The sequence below is a fragment of the Physeter macrocephalus genome, chromosome 17 (assembly GCF_002837175.3).
Source record: "Physeter macrocephalus isolate SW-GA chromosome 17, ASM283717v5, whole genome shotgun sequence".
Taxonomy (NCBI): domain Eukaryota; kingdom Metazoa; phylum Chordata; class Mammalia; order Artiodactyla; family Physeteridae; genus Physeter; species Physeter macrocephalus.
The window spans coordinates 26,855,216-26,874,389 of record NC_041230.1 but is presented as its reverse complement, the minus strand read 5'-3'; the positions used below and the strand labels follow the sequence as shown (position 1 = coordinate 26,874,389).

General features: G+C 39.1%; 1 long non-coding RNA gene across 1 annotated transcript; it reads left to right on the top strand.

Moving 5' to 3' along the window:
* The first annotated feature begins 597 nt into the window (after positions 1-597).
* On the top strand, positions 598-14,491 carry LOC114484074 (uncharacterized). The gene is made up of 4 exons (XR_003676582.1): positions 598-957; positions 5,681-5,815; positions 9,448-9,699; positions 14,367-14,491. It is a non-coding gene; the product is annotated as an uncharacterized lncRNA (long non-coding RNA).
* The last annotated feature ends 4,683 nt before the right edge of the window (positions 14,492-19,174 follow it).

Sequence of the window (19,174 nt, the reverse complement as noted above, 5' to 3'; positions counted from 1 at the left end):
CCTCAACTAAAATTCATCCTGCTCTAGGAAAAGGAAATTATATGAAAAACTGATCATAGTATAAAAGCACAGGCCAGCTCCTCTCTGCCAGCGATCATAAGTGTTTTTTGGTGGAAAAAAAGTTGAAGATCCAGCTACATTAAGGGAGAATCTATTGACAGAGTAATTGTATAGAGAGGATCCCTTAAGAAAAGCTTCCAAAATTCCATTATCTTAACTGTCACTCGCCACTTTGAGTTGTCTTGGAGCTGTGTGTTTTCATGAATTACCAGAGCTGTTTGTTTTTTCCTTTATCAGTCATCACCCTGTCAGCCGGGCCATTCATAACAACTTTTGGCAGCTCATCAGGAGAGTTCAGAGCTTGAATAGGACCCTATCAACTCTCACACCTCATTGTGTGAAACTGTTTACCAGCATTGCCTTTTTCTGTAAATATTACAAGCAGAGCCCTGAAAGTGGAGATGTGTGAAAACAAAATGGACAAATCTTGTAGCAGTTGGCTGAGATGGCAGATGGGGGGTGACTGAGAATTTGCAAGTCCTTGTGTTTCCTTTATTCGTCTGAATACTGCCTAGTCACTGGGCTTGCATTCTCGTGTATGCTTGTTAATTAGACTGTATTTAATTTGACTTAACATTTGTGTCAGTTTGGTGAAAGTGAGACTTTGTAATTAGGGAGTACAGACGGGGTTTCTGTCACAATTCTACTCACTTACCCTAATTTAATGCCCCCTTTTCCAGTGTATTGTCACACTTGGTGTGCTGAGTTCCCCCGCTGTCTTTTATGCTTGACTAGTAACAAGGTGGCCCACATTATACAACCACCAGCAAATGGACTCTGTCTCCTGGACTTAACAGCCTGAAGTTTCTGCCAGATTCACCCATCAGAAATAATTTCTTATTTAAAGCAAATGTCAACAATTCTCTATTGAAGCTAATATCGTGAACTTACAAATGGGTATGTTTTTTTGTTCTCTATTTTTATTGAAGTTATATATGCACAGATTTTGAAGTGTCAAGTAGTTCCAGGTTTTGTGACAAAAAATAGCCATCTCCCCAGCCTCCCACCCCTACCGCCATAGGCAACCACTTCCATTTCTTGCAGCAGATTATTTAGAAAAATAACTTCACAGTGAGGAATAGGTTGTTTCACTGTACCTGTTTTTGAATGTTACATAGATGGGATCATTTCTGTGATTCACTTCTTCCACTTACCGTGAAGGTGGGTTTTCTTTTTTTTTTACAAATTTATTTATTTATTTTTGGCTGCGTTGGGTCTTCGTTGCTGCACGCGGGCTTCTCATTGTGGTGGCTTCTCTTGTTGCGGAGCACGGGCTCTAGGCTCACGGGCTTCAGTAGTTGTGGCTCACGGGCTCAGTAGTTGTGGCTCGCAGGTTTAGTTGCTCCACGGCATGTGGGATCTTCCCGGACCAGGGCTCAAACCCGCATCCCCTGCACTGGCAGGCGGATTCTTAACCACTGCGCCACCAGGGAAGTCCCAGTGGGTTTTCTTTTAATTACTCTTTTTTAAAACCGAGGTATAATTTATATACAGTGAATGCACAGATTTTCAGTGTACAGTTGAATACATTTTAACAAATGAATGTACCCATGTAACTGTACACCAAACTACGGAACATTTGCAATACCCCAGAAAGTTCCCTTATACACCTTTGCAATCAGTCCCCATCCATGAAGCAATCACTTTTGTTATTTCTTTCATCATAGATTAGATCTCCCTGCTCTAGAACTTTCTGTACGGCATTATACATTAGGCACTCTTTTGTGCCTGACTTCTTTTGTTCACAGTGACATCTTTGAGATTCATGCAGAAATTTATTCCTTTTAACTACCAAGTAATGTTTCATTGTATGAAAATACTACTGTTTGTTTATCAGTTTACTTGTTGATGCTCAGTTGTTTCCATTTTGGGGCTATTAGGTTGTCTTTTTATTATTGATTCTTGGGAGTTTTATATATTCTAGATAACAAGTTCTTTGTCAGAAATCAGCTTTGCAAATATCCCTCCCAGTCTGTGTTTCATCTTTTCATCTTCTTAATGGTATCATTTGATGAGCAGAAATTTTAAATTTTGGTTATGTCCATCTTATGATTTTTTTTACGGCTTGTGCTTTTTGTATCCTGTCAAAGAACTCTTTGCCAACCACAAGGTCGTGCAAATATTCTTGTTTTCTTTTAGAAAACATTGACGCTTTCTAGTTTCAGATTTTACATGAAACATTCCTATCTAAATATAATTTTTGTGTTATGGTGTGAGGTAGAGGTCAAGGGTCTTTCTTTTTTAAAATATGGATATACAATTATTCGAGCATCATTTGTTGTAAAAACTTTCCTTTCCCCATTGGATGTGTGTATGTGTGTGTGTGTGTGTGTGTGTGTGTGTGTGTGTGTGTGTATACTTCAGAACTTTATTCTGCTTCACTGACTTGCATATCTATCTTTATACAAGTAACAGTGTCTTAATTATTGTGGTTTTTAAGCACAATTTAAAAGCAGGTAGTGTAAGTCTTCCAAATTTTTTCTTCTTTTTCAGGTTATTTTTACCATTCTTAATCTTTCACGTTTTCATATACATATACAATCAGCTTGTTAATTTCTACTACAAGCCTCATGGAATTTTGATTGGAATTGCACTGAATTTATAGATCAATTAGCGAAGAACTGACACTTTAGCAATATTAATTTTTCCCATCCCTAAATGTGTTATGTGGTTTAAGTTTTTTATTTAATAACTTCCTGCAGTATGTAGTAGTTTTCAGAATACAAGTCCTACCTATCTTTTCTTAAATTTATTTTTGAGTATTTTATGTTATTCCTTCAGTAGTAAATGAATTGCTTTTAAATTTCATTTTTTAATAATTTGCTGGTAAAATTTTGAAATATAATTAAAATTTGTGTATTGACCTTACTTCCTGTGACTTTGCTAAATTCACTTTTCAGTTCTAGTAGTTTTGGGGGGTAGATTCCTTAGAATGTTTTATATATACAATCATGTCAACTGCAAAAAAGACTGTTTTGCTTCTTTCTTTTAAATTTTTATACCTTTATTTCTTTCTTACATTGCTGTGCTAGATAGGGCTTCCAGTATTTTGCTGAATAGACATGGAGACAGTGGGTATCTTGTTCCTGAACTAAGAAGCATTCAATATTTCACCAATAAGTATGACATTAACTCTTGTTTCTTCATCTATTCCCATTATCAGGTTGATGAAATTCCTTTCTTTTCCTAGTGTTTTGAGATTTTTTTTTCATGAATGGTGTGACATTTTTTGACATTTTCAAAAATGTTTTTGCATCAATTGAGATTTTTTTTCTCTTTGATTCTGTTAATGTAATGAATTAGAACTATTGATTTCATAACGTAAAACCAACCTTTAATCCTGGCATAAGCTCCATTTATTAATAACATTTATCCTTTTCATATAATGCTGAATTTGATTTGTTAATATTTTCTTGAGGACTTTGTATATTTATTCATGTAGATATTAGTCTATAATTTTCTTTTCTTGTAATGTCTTTATCAGGTTGTAATAACAGGGTTATGCTGGCCTCATTAAACTACTTGAAAAGCATTTCCTTCTATTTTCTCAAAGAGTTTGTGTAACACTGGTATTAGTTTTGTCCTTAAACCTTTCATAAAATTTGCGAGTAAAGCCGTCTGGGCCAGGGTTTTCTTTGTTGAAAGGTTTTTAATTATGAATTTAATTTTGAAAATGGATATAAAGCTCTTTGAATTTTTCTATTTCTTCCTGTGCTAATTTTGGTAAGATGTGCTTTTCAGGGAATTTGTCCACTTGCTCTAAGTTGTTGAAATTATAGGCATAAAGTCATTAATGTTTTTGTCTTCTTGGAGAATTGAATCCCTTTTCATTTTGTAATAAGCCTATCACTGGTAATATTTTTTGTCTGAAGCCTACTTTGATATTAATAAAGCAGCTTCAGCTTTCTTTTGAGTAGTGTCTGCATGGAATATCTTTTTTCATGCTTTTACTTTTAATCTATTTATGTCTTTATATTTAAAGTGGTATTCTTGTAGGCAGCATATAGCTGGGTCTTGCTTTTTCGCTAATCTAACAATCTATCTTTGAATTAGTGTGGCTTACATTTAATGTGATTATTGATATGGTTGAATTAAAATCTACCATCTAACCAGCTCTTTTCTATTTCTTCCATTTGTCCTTTGTTTCTTTTTTCCTTTCTTTTTGCTTCCTTTTTGATTAATTGAGCATTTTCATGATTCAATGTTATTTCCACTATTGAATTATCATGCACACCTCTTTTGAAAAAAATTTAGTACTTTTAGGGTTTACCATGTACCTGTTATTTAATTAAAGTCCACTTGCACATAATATCCTGTCATGTCTAGTACAAAGACAATATATCCCCAATTTCTCTCTCTCATTCTTCTTCTATTCTTGCCACATACTGACTCTTACATATGCTGTAAATACACAATACTACTATTTTTGCTTTAGGTAGTTATCTTTCAGGGCAATTAAAAATAATAAAAAATAAATTTTGAACTTTGCTTACCTTTAGTAATTCCATTTACAGTGCCCTTAATTTTTTTGTGTAGATTCAAGCTTCTGTCTGCTATTATATTCCTTCTGTCTGAAGAACTTTCTTCAATATTACTTATAGCATGGGTCTACTGGCAATGAATTCGCTCAGGTTTGTTTTTTGGTTTTGGTTCAGGAAAGTCTTTATTTCTTGTTCCTTTCTGAAAGACATTTTTGCGGGGTATAGGATTCTGACTTGACAGGTTTTTGTTGTTGTTCAGCTACAGAGACCTCATTCCTCATCTTCTGTCTTGTGTAGTTTCTGGAGAAGTCTACTGTAACTCTTATCTTTAATTTTTATTCCTCTGTATGGTATGTGTCTTTTTTCACTGGCTGCCTTCATAATTTCCTCTGTGTTTGGTTTTCAGCAGCTTGTATATAATATGCCTATGGTGTGGGAGTACTTTTGGTAGGGGAGCACTTATCCTGCTTGATGTTCTTTGAATGTCTTGGAACTGTTGTTTGGTATCTGTCATTCATTTTGGAATATTCTCGCGTATTATTTCTCCTTATTTTTTCTTCCTGGGATGCCAACTACACACGGGTTAGACCTTTTGTTATTATATCATATGTCTTGGATGCTCTGTTGTGTTTTTCCACCCACTCTCTATCCTTCCCCACTGTTCTGCAATCCATGCCAGAATTGTTATAAATCCAGTTTCCACAGATGTGAGGGTCTGACTGAAGAAACTTCATTGCTGTTCTCCTCTTATTCTCCAAATCCTTGGGGGTTTATCCCTTTAAAAGATTGTTTTCTGCCATTTTAGTGGTCTTGGGAGGGAGTGAAAGTAGATGCACATAGTCAATCTACCATCTTTACCTGGAAGTCAAGCGTGAATTTCATTATTTAAATTAAGGTTAGTGGTGGTAAGGAGCTAAATTTCCTATTATCTTTGAAATAAATCAATCTATTATATCATATTTTCTAATTTTAAAGGACTTTTACATTCTCCAAAATAAAAGAATCACAAATAATAATAGCTAACATTTATTATACACTTATCATGTGTTAAGTGTTGTAAATGCTGCTACTGTATTAACTAATTTCATTCTCAGAACAGCTTTATAATATAGACATCCTTATTTTTTTCATTTTTACAGATGAAGATAAACTGAGGCACAGAAGATTAAGTAATTTTTCCAAAGATTCAGAAATAGAAAATGACAGAACTTGGCTCCTTAACCACTATATATATTCTGACTACCTCCAACAAATTGGAAGATGGTGGCTTTTAGGTAATACCTTTGTTTTGGTCTCTGCAGTCCTTCGTGTACTACTGTTACCTCTCCAAGAGTCTTAATCTATGAATCAGTAAGTACATATTCAGTGCCTATTATGCGACCAGAATTGTTTTGTTCACTGTGGGGGTATAAAGAAATACAGCAGGGCTGCTTCCTTCAGGGAGTTTACATCTCTCTAAGAGAAGGCCCCCACTAGTCTGAAAATAAGCTTGATGGTACAAAGTGGTACCATCATTCAGGAAAATGAAAGCTTGATTTGATCTGGGTGCTCAGAAACCATGAAAAACTCATTAAAAACACTGATGGTTATTCAAGAGTATACTTAGTTTCTGGCTTACCCATGCTGCCTTTCACTTCTCCCTTTACCTCTTTTTTTGCAGCCTAATTTTGGCTACTGTACTGTTTATAAATATTTCTTCCGCAGAGCAAATTAAGAGGCTTGTTTATAAGCTCAAAAGATCTTTGTAAAAGTGTAAAGTAGTCAGAGTCTCAAATTCTTGGTCACAGTGATATATAGATATAGATATATAGATATACCTTTTATTCCAACTACCTTCTTTCCCTGTCAAGATGGATAACTGAGAATGAACATGTATTAACATTAGGTGTTCTCTAGTATTTCTGGAATGGCTGTGAGTAAACAAAGGGTTGATAGATGCGATATTATCTTTAGATTGGCTAGCACAGGGACTGACTCCTAATAGATACCTAACAAATATTTATTGTTTCATGGATTGAGTGAATGAAATTAAATCCTAAGGTGAATCTTCTTTAGACAATGAAGAAAATCCTCATGAGTTTGTATTTTAATTTGAAGGAATTTTCCTAATGCAATGCACATCAACACGTCTTAGGGAGAAAGTTGTCGTCTTTGATTCACTATCCTTACCTGGAAGCTCTTCAGGATTAAGGGACGGGATTCACTCATGGCTTATGACCACTCCCTCCCTGGAGCAGTACCTAGAATTTGTTGGATGGAAATATTTGTTGGATGGAAAGTTGAATCATTTGACAGTATCTGGTTTGAGGCTGAAGGAAGTCTCAGTGCTCTATAACCACCTATCCCAACAGTAGGTTCTACACAAAACTAACAGTAACAATAGAACAAATTTTCAGGAAAAACTTGGTAATGTAGTAGTCAGACCATGTACTTTTTTTTTTTGGTGTTTTTATTTTTTTTAATTTTTTTCAATTATCGGAGAGATATATATATATATTTTACATCTTTATTGGAGTATAATTGCTTTACAATGGTGTGTTAGTTCCTGCTGTACAACAAAGTGAATCAGCTATATGTATACGTATATCCCCATATCTCCTCCCTCTGAAACCTCCCTCCCACCCTCCCTATCCCACCCCTCTAGGTGGTCACAAAGCACCGAGCTGATCTCCCTGTGCTATGCAGCAGCTTCCCACTAGCTATCTATTTTACATTTGGTAGTGTATATATGTCAATGCTACTCTCTCACTTCGTCCCAGCTTCCCCTTCCCCCCTGTGTCCTCAAGTCCCTTCTCTATGTCGGCATCTTTATTCCTGCCCTGCCACTAGGTTCATCAGTACCATTTATTTAGATTCCATATATATGTGTTAGCATACGGTATTTGTTTTTCTCCTTCTGACTTACTTCACTCTGTATGACAGGTCCAACCACCTCACTAGAATCCATATATATGTGTTAGCATATGGTATTTGTTTTTCTCCTTCTGACTTACTTCACTCTGTATGACAGGTCCATCCACCTCACTACAAATAACTCAATTTCGTTCCTTTTTATGGCTTTTTTTATGGCTGAGTAATATTTTTTTTAATGGCTGAGTAATATTTTTTATGGCTGAGTAATATTCCATTGTGTATACGTGCCACATCTTCTTTGTCCGTTCATCTGTCGATGGACATTTTGGTTGCTTCCATGTCCTGGCTATTGTAAATAGCAATGAACATCGTGGTACATGTATCTTTCTGAATTATGGTTTTCTCAGGCTAAATGCCCAGTAGTGGGATTGCTGGTTCATATGGTAGTTCTATTTTTAGTTTTTTAAGGAACCTCCATACTGTTCTCCATAGTGGCTGTATCAATTTACATTCCCACCAACCAGTGAAGAGGGTTCCCTTTTCTCCACACCCTCTCCAGCATTTATTGTTTCTAGATTTTTGATGATGCCCATTCTGACTGGTGTGAGGTGATAACCTCGTTGTGGTTTTGATTTTCGTTTCTCTAATGGTTAATGATGTTGAGCATTTTTCATGTGTCTCTTGGCCATCTGTATGTCTTCTTTGGAGAAATGTCTATTTAGGTCTTCTGCCCATTTTTGGATCGGGTTGTTCGTTGTTGTGATATTGAGCTGCATGAGCTGCTTGTATATTTTGGAGATTAATCCTTTGTCCATTGCTTCATTTGCAAATATTTTCTCCCATTCTGAGGATTGTCTTTTGGTCTTGTTTATGGTTTCCTTTGCTGTGCAAAAGCTTTTAAGTTTCATTAGGTCCCATTTGTTTATTTTTGTTTTTATTTCCATTTCTCTAGGAGGTGGGTCAAAAAGGATCTTGCTGTGATTTATGTCATAGAGTGTTCTGCCTACGTTTTCCTCTAAGAGTTTTATAGTCAGACCATGTACTTTGAAACCAAGCAGACCTAGAGTCTAGTCCCATCTCTACCACTTAGGAGCTAGCCGTGTGACCTCAGGAAGTTGTTTAACCTCTCCAAGTCTCAGTTTCCCAATCTTTCACTTTGGAGCAGTAACAGTATTTCATATGTTTGTTGTGAGGATTGAATAAAATACTCCACACTGTGACCAACGACAGGAAGTGCTCAACAAATGGTAAATAAATAGTTAGTGTTCTACAGAGATTTCAGGAGTTGAGGCTGTGGCCATTTTGATCTGTAAAGAATCTTGACGAAAGAGGGGAAATCTAAAACAGAGATACCTATATGCTTCCTGTGTTTGTCTTTTCTTGCTTCAGGAATTTTGAGTGGCCTTTGTTTGACTATATGAGTATGTGGAAAGAGGTGCGATAGGACAGGAGCTAGAAATGCTTTCTACTTTTAGAGAAATGCCCTCTACCAAGGATTTATGCTAACAGGACCCCATAGGCCCACCCTGTCAGCTGAGGATGAAAACAGCCAGAGACAATGGAATATGACACAGTAATGTGTTCTCATTTGTCAGGTGTCAGCTTGCCGATATGCTCTAAGGATATGGTGTTCAGTAATTCCTAGAAATTGGTAATAATGATACCATTTACACAGCAGCTTCTCTGGCAGTTTTCAAAGCACTTCCACATACACCATCTGATTTAATTTCCACCACAATGCTATGAGGAACCTGAAATAAATATTATCATTCCCATTTTATAGATGAGTAAATACATTCTGAGAAGCAAAATGACGACGCCCAGGGTCACATAGCTGCTCAGTAATCAACTTCAGACTTGAACCTGAGTTTTCACTCTGGGATCATTATTTTTTTTCCATGAAACAAACAGCTTGTTTGTTCTACATAATCCATCTCATATATTGAATATTAAGTGTGCTTGCACCCATGCTAGACCCTTAAGAATTTGTGTTTATAAGATCATTTAGTAATCTGTAGCTGCAGCTACCTTGTGTGTCTTTTTCGTCCAACAGGGAACAAAGTTCGTCATCCTGATACACCAGGTCTTTAATGATGTCAATAAAGGAACAGCCCACCCTTTGGTTAAAAGACTCTGAGCCTTCAAGGACCACTGGTTGTCCAGAGGAAGCCATGGTTATTCTGGTGAAGCACGAGGCCACGGTTGTTTTGATCAGTCACTCAATGGAGGGTCCAAAGCTTAAGCAGAATAAACTCAGGACAGACAGCACTGGAACTCTAGGAGTGTAACCTCACCAGCAGATGAGGTAGTGATGGATGACTCCTGATTATGGAGTCCTTTTCATCTCTCAATTTATATTCTGAGTTGTTACCTAGAATAAATCCTACTGTTTCTAATTAGTGCACTCGTCGTCTTTGTTTTGAATGGAAAAGGGAAAAAAATGTGTTTATACCCCTGCTAGCAGCATACAAAGTATGCCTAAAGTGGAATATCTTTCTCCATCATGAATAACATTAATCTTTGCAGTTCTCCAAAGTAACTAATTGCTGTATAGTTGAATTCCTGTTTGTATGGATGGGTGAGTTTCCAGGTGACAATTTGTTGCAGGAAGAGTTCTCTCCAGAACCATTCTTATTGTCAAATTCCTTAATCAAGAATGAGAATCCAGGGAATTCTGTGGCAGTCCTTGTGGTTAGGACTCCTCACTCTCACTGCCAAGGGCCCGGGTTCAATCCCTGGTGGGGGAGCTAAGATCCCACAAGCTGTGCAGTGTGGCCAGAAAAAAAAAAAAAAAAAAAAAGAATGAGAAGCCAAACTGGTTAGGCTAAATACACAGACAACCAGTTGGCAACAGGCTGAGCTCATCCTTCCTGGATTCTTAATTGTCAGAGAGAATTGATGGATAAAGCTACAGAGGGCTTCTCGTCCATTACAAACCTTCCAACGGGAGGGGAGCCGCCACGCCACAGTTTTCTTCTATCCTGAGCCTGTCTTGTGTTTTTCCAAGTTCGTGAGTATGAGATGCCTGCACACACCCATGCCCTCTGATGAGATGATGACGGTAATAGTGAACCTGAGGATGCCACACCACTGTGCCATATTCTCGAAAGAACCCAATTTTGTTCCAACAACAATTTTCAGTGAAAAGAATCATCACATTTTGCATATTCCCTTACAAGGGCTTGGAGAGATTACATCCCTTGTTCAGGGTCACACAATTATTAAATGGCAAAGTAGGAATCTGAGCCTGGGTCTGTCTGCCCCCAACCCCAGGCTTTCCAGCATCAGCCTCATTGTCTCTACCGTGATAATGGCTTCCCTGTGGTAACTGTTAGAGGCTGGAAAATGTGGGCCTGAGAGAACTTGTAAATATGAAATAACTCTTTGCCCACTGAGATTCTTATTTTTAAAAACCCAGAGGAAGATTATATTAATATATTTATTTAACATTTATGTACAATATTTACATTTACAAAATGCTTTATAGTATAACAGAATGGGCAGAAATATTTATTGGGGCATATAATTTGTCTTTTCTTTCATATTCATTTATTCCTTTGATTTATATCAAATGTTCTCCACTTGGTCTTCTGAGATCATGTACAATGGTAACAAATTTAAAATAAGATTAATAAAAGATTTTTTTGTATCACTCCTAGAGAAAAGCGAGCAGGGCCATGCCATTCTCTGTTCTTGATAAATGTTATGCAAAAGCGCATAATATCGTCCCCAGCATACTGTCTGTAGCACCAGCTGTGCTTGTTCATGGTGCTTTGAAACTCTATTTGGCTCTTATTCCTCATTTATTTTGTGGTGTTCATTTCTGCCCTTCAGCTGGTTGGGGCGCTCCACATTTTGGATAATAAACTGCTGCGAGCAGCATCTGAAGAGGCTGCACTCTGGCCTCGTCTTCATTGATCACCAAGCCAGAAGCCTCGGCAGAGTTTTCTTGCTGATGATTCCCTCTGCCTGGAAATCTTTCTTCCCCTGATGGTCCCATAACTGCCACCTTCCTTCACTCGGGCCTGAAATCAAACGGCACCTTCCCCAAGAGGCCTGCGCTGATCCCAGATCCCAGAGACTCACACCCCCCATCATTGTATGCTGGCGTGCTCTTTTATCTTCTCTTTAGCACGTAAGACTATTAAGAGCCCTCGAATTCCAGCGTTTGGTGAGAATAGATAAAATATAGAGAGATAATATATAAAATATAGATAGATAAAATCTATCTATCTAAATAAGAATAGATAAAATATATAAAAATATATATTGATAAGCTAATATTTTGTCACTTTAAGTTGCTATGATCTGCTTTAAAATTAATCTTTTAAGGAGTCTCTTTAATGTGAAGTACTCTGAAGGTTTAGAACACATTCCTTGTCTTTTTAGACTCAGATCGTTATTCTGGAGGGCATGCCAATATATGGCTAGGGGCAAATGCCCATGTTTGGTTACCTTACAGGTTCTAAATCTAAATAACTTGTATGTATAATCAGTAGATTAAAAATCCACTCTCAGAAAAAAATGTTTCTCTCATCCTTGTATATGTGTGTGTGAAAATTTACTTTTCTCTTTAAAGAACTGAAAGTAGAGTGCCTAACTAAACTGTGGTTTAGAAAGACAAGTATAGAGGTCTGCCCTGGGAGGGAGGGTTGGGGGACAGGCAGATTGGTAAGTGGTTCTCCAGCCCGGCTGTACGTTATTAATAATGATCTATCCTACCAACCAGGACCAATCAAATCAGGATCTTGGAGCGTGCGCCCAGGCACTAGTGTTTTTATACTGTGCCAGGCAAGCTGATGTGCAGCCAGGGGTGAGAACCACTGGATCAGCAGGCTGCTGTAGTCCAGTCTTGAGAAAAGGGAGTTACCATGGTAGTCGGCAGCCCTGCCTTCCCCACGCCTGCCAGGTAGAGGCGCCTGATTCTCATCCAGCTCTGACCGAACCTGGAAAGAACCTAGGATCCCCCTCTCTGCTGGTGGTTTCCGGAACTGGTCTTGCTATCTTCAACAGTGTTCAATGAGCCTAGCGGTGCCACCACGGCACCCTCTCCTCCGTTCTGGTCCCCTGTTTCGATTTCCCTTTTTTTTTTCCCCCCGCCGCACTGCGTGGCTTGCACGCAGTGCAAGGGTCTTAGGCCTTAGTTCCCCAGCCAGAGTTTACACCCCGGCCCTCGGCAGTGAAAGCTCTCAGTCCTAACCACTGGACCGCCAGGGAATTCCCCTGTTTCAATTTCCTGATTGGTTTCCAGCTGCCCTCCTGAACCCTCAGCCCAAACCTTTTCCGGCTCCTCTGTGCCTGGCTACTCTTTGCTTAGCTCCTGCTGACTTCCTTTTCATGGACTCAGGGCCTTATTCCCTACATCCAAGCCGCCAGCTGGGGTCTGGCTTCCAGCAGTTTGAACCACCCAGAATCACAGTGGAGGCTCCCTCCTGACTCATCCCAGCCTGGCAAACTCAGCAGCTGCCAAAGCCCCAGTGGGACAATCTCCTTGAACATGGCCCCTCAACATGGCCTTTGAATTCCTGGAGAAATAAACTCCACGCCCTTAGCAGGAAGCTGTGCAAAGCTATGTGCAAGGGGGCCTGAACACAGGGAGGGGTGAAAAATGGGGGCCAATTAATGCAGTCAGCCAACCACAGATGGGAAGCAAATAAGGGAGATATTGACTGAGCATTTCTGGGAAAGAAGCAAAAATTGTGTGAACATCAGCTCTACAGGGAGTTTAATTTGATCTGAGGTGAAAATAGGTGACAAAATGACAATTGTGATCACGTTGCCATGAAGCATCCAAAAGTTCGGCAACTTGGATGCGAGTCGAGAAAGGTATATGAATTATTTAGACAAGTTAATAATGGCAACTTGAGTGCTGCTCACAAGCGTGAACCAGGGGAGAGAACGGGCTTGGATGAGATCCTGGCAAAGACTGGGGGGTCCGCCATGCAAAGCTGCTTCCTCCCAGGAAAGGAACGGGGGAGTCGGGGCTAGAGAGACCGCAGTGTGGTTCTTGGGAGCCTCTGTGGACTCGGTTGTACGACGTCCACTCAGTTCATCCCTTTGCTTCTGGCACAGCAGCCTCAACTCTCTGAATTTTCTCTCCTCCAGGCACCTGGGTGGATTATACCTCCCTGCCCCTTTGAAATATGAGAGGAAGTGTCATATGTCACTTCCTTGTGGAAGCCATGAAGAGCCACCACTGTATTTTTTTGGTGTTCTCTTTTCCTGTGACAATGGATTGTCAACCTTGCATTGAGACGGTGGCATCAAAAAATGGTAGTCTTGGGTCCCTGGGTGACTAAATTAAGCACAGCCACCTGCTGACTCACAGTGGACAAAGAGCATGAAAGAGACATAAACCTTTACTGTGTTAAGCCATGGAGCATCAGGGGTTGTTATTACTGCAGCAGAGCCTAGCCTATCCTGACTACTGCAAGGACTTTCCCCATGAACGTGCCCCTGTTAACTCTCTAGAACTTTCGCTTACCTCCAGCCTGGTAGAGTAGAAGGAACCAGTTTTTATCACTGAGAGGGGGAAGAAGTTTCTGGCATTACCCTTCTGTGCTCCTCTAAGGTGGATGGGCTCAGGGAATGGAGAATGGAAGAGAACTAATGTTTGTTGATTTCCTACTCTGCACCAGGCACCACGCTGGTGCTGTGCATGCAGCCAGTCTTTAGAACAGTATGGTTAAAGGATTTTGATTTTTATATTATTGATAAGGAAGAAGAGCTCAAAAGAGGTTAAATTGCTTGTCTATAAATCTAGCTAGGCGATGACAGAGCCAGGAGAAGAACTGAAGTCCATCTGACTACAAAACCTATGTTCTTTTCTTGTAAAATAAATATACAAGTAATGAGCTTTTAACCCCTGATAGCCTGTTAGTGTTTTTCTCCAGACCATAATCTCTTTGGAATAATCTTTTGTTAGATCAAGCTATTATTCTTAGAATTATTTTCTTCTTTTATTTCACTCAGATTTGCTTTCACTGATCTTTGACACCTGCCTGAGGTGCTACAAATCTGCATGTTTGTTTAAACTCCAACCAAACGCACTCCTGTTTAAGTTGGAATATCATCACCAGGATGTCTGGAAATCCTTCCACCGTGGCTACAGGTTTTTTAAAAATGTGAGGTTTGCCCTTTCTGGCAAGGATCTTGGAGGAGGGAAATGGAATGAGATGAGATGTGGAGGGAGAACGTTTATTTGTAAAGAGGAGAGCATGAAGGCTGTACTCAGTTACCAGAGGCCCTTTAGTACATGGGATCTTTTCAGCTATCTCTCCGTGACGCTTAGAAATGTATGATCTGTCTACTCCAGGAGGTCCCTTGTGACTCCCGCTGGGCCTCACCAAAATAAGATGAAACCTCAGTGCAAACCCACGACTCACCCTCTGATTCCCTTGGCTTTCAGAGCTCAGCCAAGCCGCCCCATTCAGAGTTTGGCAGAGGGCATGCCTTGGCCTGTGTTCTCCAACTCACGACATGACTTTAGGATGGAGGGCCAGGATTTTTCTCAAGTGTAACAATATTAATTATCAAGTCACTTTAACACACGTGTGATGCATGTGTGCATTTATTTCACAGGAATGGTATAAAGATTAAATACTTAATGAATCCATTTTTCATATCAAGGATATATTTGCCCTGTGCCTAACTATATCTCTCCCTTCTGTTTCTCATGAGAAATATAGCTATCTTTATTATGTAATCAGTAATATATCATTCCTTCTAAGCAGGATCTAATTTTAGCAACAAGATGAATGGCCCGGGAATGTATTCCACTGCCCTCTGCAGAAAGGAATATATATCAGACCTGCTCAGGTGTGTGTCACTTCTTTATATTGGGAGCTTGCAAGCTCCCCAAGTGGCAGCCTGGGTTTTTCTGGCTCACAGCCCCAAGTTCTCTGTTATGGCTGTGCAGACAGCGTTAGGAAACGGCCACGTGTGAACAATAACCAGGCTTGCTCGCTCCAGCCAATGAGGGATGTGGCTCTCCTGGGCCTAGGATTACTGCACCAGCTGGAAAATGACCAGTTGGGGCTTTAATTTATTTATGTGCAGGATCTGTTTGTATAGGACCATCCTCAACTTCCCACCCGCCACCTCCCATTTTTTCCCCTGATGCCTTTAAGCAGTGAAATTTCTTTAAAATGCAGGAATAATTCCAGTTTGACTAGCAGCATGAGGAATTGGTCAGTTTTTCTTGAGCTTTCAAGGAGAAAAATGATCATTTTCTTTCATGCTGCCTGTGAGTTTTATAGCTTCTTCTGCCCATTCATAGCACCTTGTATCTTGATAACATTTTAATTTTGAAGCTATTTTGAATTCATTTTTGAATTGATCTGTAGGAGAATCAAAGCAATACCTTATCTACATTTCAGATGTGAAAACTGAGGCTCAGAGAGGGTTAGTGATTTGTTCAGGTTTGGGGACGTGGCCAACTAAAATGGAAAACTCCATATCACATGGTTGCCTATGCTTAATTTTTAATGATCTCTATGTAAGATGGAAGATAAAAGTTAGAGGTGTTTGCTTTTGCAACAGTTGTATATGTGAAAATCTGAAATTCTTTGTGCAGCTTCTGTATTTGCTGATTCTAAGATGTACTCTTCTCTCATACTTGTGTCCCCCAAACTGGGATACAGCTGATAATCAATGGAGTATCATAATCCAATTGGTACTGTTTTTCCTTTCTTAGTGGTTGCAGCAGATTGACACTTAAAGTACGCCAAATCTTCACCCCTCTCTGTCTCCACGTCCTTCGCAAAGATGTCACTTTGCAACTCTCCCATCAATCAAATCTATTTCCCTAAGCCTGGAAAATGGGTGGGCCTTATCTTTATTTGTTCCTGTAGAGGGCACTTGGTGCCCACCCATTCCCCTTGGCCCTTACTGCCTCCGCCTGCCTGACTTCCACAGGCACCTGCATTCTTTGCTTGAGGCTGTCTTTGCCTACTGTGATGACTTAAAATACGTTCAGAGTCTTTGACATGCCACCTTCCTCTCCCCTTGAATGTGGGCCAGGTTTCATGACTTGTCTCGCTTCTCTCAAATGGAAGCTTGGAGAGATAGTGTAACTTTCAAGAGGAGGTTATAAAAGCACTGTGGCTTCACCCTCTTGGATCACTCACTTTGCGGTAAGCCCTATACCTTGTCCTGAGGATATTCAAGGGGTCAAAGGAATTGAGACCTCTGGCTAAAAGCCAGCCCTGACTGGCCAGCCATGTGAGTGGATCATGTTAGAAACAGATCCTCCAGCCACAGTCCAGCCTTCAGATAATGAAAGTCTTGTCGATTTCTTAACTTCAGCCTCATGAGGAAACAGAAGCCAGAACCAACCAGCTAAGCTATTCCAAAATCCCTGACCCTCACAAATAATATGAGATAATAAATATTTATGGTTGTATTAAGCCACTAAGTGTTGGGATAATTCATTACACATCAGTATATAACTAAATATACAAACTTATCCATGTGGCAAGCTGGAAAGGTTGGTGGATTACATTTTGGAAGCATCCCTCAACCAATGACATGCAGTAGTTTGCATAAATACCACAGCTTCCTCATGCCTTGTAGATCACTGAACTCCCAGAGTTTCCCCAGGGGAAACTCCATTTGCCTGGGATAGTAACTGGATTGATAACACCCTTTATTGACTACTTTCCCTCCCCTAACTTCTTCATATCCCTACTGGTGTTTCCTTCACCTCCCATATTAATTACTTGTTCTTAAAGCCTTGTCTCAATACCTCCTTTTTGCGGGGAGGGAGGATGCAAACTAGGTCAATTCCACATAACCAGTTGCCAAATCCTGTGTATTTTTAATTTGAAATTATATTTCCATGGCTGCAGTTCAATAGCACCAACCTGACCTAATGCAAAAAAAAAAAAAAAAAAAAAAAGCAAAAAGGAACCCTCCCACTTCACACATATATGAATGTTGGTGAAAATATACCCCCTCCTCAATTTTTAATACAATTTAAAACTCAAAACTAGGAAAAAAAAATCCTCAAGTGCCAAGCACAAAGAGAATACTCAAAGTTACAGTGATAAGAGGGAGGTGAAATGAAAATGCTCACATGTGAATCAGGAGGAGAGAGGGACCTTAGCAGCTGAAGCTTTGAAGGTCTGTGAGCACGATTATGTAGGTCTGAGCTCTGTGAGACCATAATCAGGAACCAGGCTACCTGCATAAAGCCAGGGGTCCTGCAGAGATTATCTAGTATACTCTGAATCGGGAACTAGAGAAAACTGCTGGCCTAGGGGAATTGCAGGAAAGCGTCTAATTTTCCTGGGGCTGTGAAAGTAATAGGAATCACCAAAAAAAAAAAAAAAAAAAAAAAAGGGAAATTTGTTCCACAAGTTGTATGAGGCCTGAATTCTGATTACTCATGTACTATGGGAACCCCAAACTAAGATATTATCCTAAAATCTTGTCCAGAATTGGTTAAGTGTAAAAATGCTCCAAAAGTACGTTTTAGGGCACATGAAAATTCTGTGGCCTCCCCTTTCAATCTCATCTCTTTAAGGAAGAGTTTACGGAAAGAAAAAAAGAGAAATGAAAAAAAAGAAGTCACAGAAGAAAGCCAACCACAACGCAATGGAGCCAGCAGATGAACAAATGGGAGAACTTGTACTTCAAGAACTGGAAATAATAGAACAACAATCTAAAAAAGACTTTAAAATAAGTATAAACAAAAAACATTTCAAGACATGGAGAAAGGAATAGTAGTCAAAAACCAAGAATAAAACTATTTGAAAAAGGGCAGATTTGGGGAAAAAATTCTAAAAATGAAAAATATAGTAATTGAAATAAAAACTTAATAGACCAGTTGGACTGTAAGGTAGAGATGGCTGATGAGAGGTTAAGTGAATTGCAAGACACATTGCAGGAAATCACCCAGAATATAACACACAAGCTAAAGAGATGAAAAGTATGAAAGTTGATCAAATGAGTAGGTCCTACCTATGTCTATTAAGAGTTCCAAATGGAAAAAAAAGGGAGTTAGAAACAAATAGATAGTAATCAATAATTTCCATTATCTAAGACATGAGTCTTTAAAGAAGCACACCAGGCCTCATGCAGTATAATTAAAAACAAACCTACTTTTAAATACTAGTTCAACTGCAAAGTATCAACCTTAAAAACTACCAGAGAGAAACACAAATTTACCTACAAATGAATGACATTTAGACTGAGGGCATACTTCTCAAAGCAAAAATAGCTGGCAGAACATTTGTGTTATAAATGTAGTTACAAATGCACAGGAATAATGCATTTAAATTGCTGAGAGGAAAACTGTCTTTCCAGAATGAAAGTAAAATAAAGTCAATTTCAGACACAAATGACTCTTTTGGCCAGTAGTACTTTGGCATGTTGTACGTACATGAAGATTTACTTTGGCAAGAAAGAATATTACCTTGAAAAGAAGAAGTGGGATCCAAGAAGTATTTTTAAAATGGATAAATATGTTGGTAAATATAAACAAACACTTGATACTACAAATTAAAATGCCTATGTGTTTAAAAATAAGGGAAAAATAAATTTGTAAGTATAAAACCATGGAACATGGGAGAGTAGATCAGAGTTAAAGCATATGTTATTTAGAAGGAGGTAAGTGATATTGATTAATTCTAGACTTCAGTTTAGGTGTGAATATGAATATAAGGGTAGCCATAACAGAATAGAAATGGAATGCAGGGCTTCCCTGGTGGCGCAGTGGTTGAGAGTCCGCCTGCCGATGCAGGGGACACGGGTTCGTGCCCCGGTCCGGGAGGATCCCA